Raw genomic sequence first — 2078 nt, 5'->3', positions numbered from 1 at the left:
AACCTACTGCTCTCCTGCAGCCAGGCAGACTGATGAAGACACAGTGCCATCAGCTGGGCGCTTGCAGCCACCTGCCTGTCACTGGAGCCCAGGTGACTTTCCTACCAGAAGGCAGGGGCTTCATATAACCACATCTTTTGTGCTCGACAAGCTCTTTGTGGTGGACAACAGTGCACGCAGAGCGTGTGACTGCCCTAGGTGAGGAGGGCAAACTGGTCTGCAGGACCAAAAAAATGGTCTTGAGCCCATTAAGAGGACAGTGGCCTAACCCTCACTATGAAGCAGCTTTGGGGAGCCTTGTGTCCTCCATGGTGCGCCCCGCCATCCACCAGCACTTGCTCGCTGCCTGAAGGCAGGCATGGCAGCAGCTGTGCCCCTGGCACTAGCAGCAGTCTGCCACGGGGGCGAAAGCCTTTGCCCACGATTTGCTTTGGGAATCCCTTACAAGGAAAGTGGAGGTCCAGGTGGCAAGTTGGAAAAGTAGTATTCCTTAACTTCTAACGGCCAGAGGAGTGTAGCTGACCATACAGCCCAGCAAAGCGCAGCCAGCCTTGAAAATCTTATTGTGTTTCCTCTTTTCCAAACTGCGACTGGTCTCTCCACTGGAGTATGCCAGCACATCTCTCCCTGGAGGTTATTTCCTCATCTCCTCTTACCTCCTGCTCCCTCACTCTCTACTGGAAAAATAGGCAGCAACAGACCCTGTTTCCCAGGTGTGCTTGCTTTTATGCCATGTGAAAAAGCTCCCTTTCTCTGCTCCTGCTCCTGCCGCTGTCTCTGCTCCCCCCTGGTTTATCTGCTTGCTCTGCCTGTCTTCTTTCTGCTCCTGGCTGGATGCAGGGCTTCTCAAAATCTGGTTTTAAAATGTGAAGTGACTTCTGGACTGTGTGGCTCTGGGCCAAGCCTTCACAGCCAGTGGGTAAGAAATGTACTTATTCACTGCTTTTCAACATGGGTCAAAGCTTATTCCAATAAGCACTTCAGCATGAGAGGAGCAACTTCAGAAACTGACAAAATGATGTGATTTGAAGAACTCAGCCTTCATCTTCATGGATGGGTGACTCCTGAGCAATAGACTTAAATTTGTTTTCACGTAATGGGTTTTTTTGTTTCTTGCCAGCAGGTCTCATGAACTCCCTTGGCTCTGCTTTATTTGAGTGGTGTATATGGGTATGTCCTACCTGTATAGGTAGATCCTGTGTCCTGAAGAGTTCCTCTCTCTCTCAGGGGAAAAAAAAAGGGAAAGAAATTCACAGTAGTTAAGCAAAATTAACTCGACTGAGCTGGGTCCTTTTGAAACTAACCTCACCCAACAGAAAGCGTTGGTAGTAGGAGAACAAAATTCACAGTGGGGCAGGGTCCCAGAGATGGCATAAGCTCAGTGCCATGCTGCGGCACTGATGTGCTACCAGAAAGCTTGTGCCAGCACAGGGCAACAGCCTGCCATCAACAGAACTGGTTTTACTGGGCTTGGATGCTCCCTTTTATTATTCCCACAGCTCATGTATTTTAATGTAAGGCCAGTTCCCTGGGATGGAGGATGGCTATTTTCTTTCAGTCCTAGTTATCATGAGCTCTGTGACAACCTGTGGCACTGAAAATACCCATTTTCTGTAGGCTTAAGTGTACCCAAAATGTGCACAACCCATCTCTGTTCAGTTTCCTCTGCAGCCATATACAGTTTTTATTATTGCCCTACTAATCTGAACAAGACTGTGACCCAGGGCACAGCTGTGAGTGTCTCCCTAATACTCCTGGTACCATGGCATGGGCTGGGAGCCAGGGGGTTTAGAAGCCTGCCCCAAGGGAAATACGCTCTGACAGTGATGGATGGAGGAGCTGACTTCTTAAAATACGGGTGTGCAGTGGTATGTGGTATACGTAGGAGGGTCACGCACGGTAGCAATATTGAGAGTATGAAACTTATGGATATGGGAATAAGAAGTGGGAGAGAAAATAAATGTGGAATTTGACAGTAAAAGGTACTCTGGAGAAAAACACAAGGTGTCTAACTGGTTAGCTCAGGTATGATTTTCCTCTCGTGTCTTCAGAAATTTTTTAAAGCAAGTTTTGGAGCA

This window comes from Pygoscelis adeliae, unplaced genomic scaffold, assembly GCF_000699105.1.
Source record: "Pygoscelis adeliae isolate BGI_AS28 unplaced genomic scaffold, ASM69910v1 Scaffold311, whole genome shotgun sequence".
NCBI lineage: Eukaryota > Metazoa > Chordata > Aves > Sphenisciformes > Spheniscidae > Pygoscelis > Pygoscelis adeliae.
Note: the sequence above shows the minus strand (reverse complement) of the source record.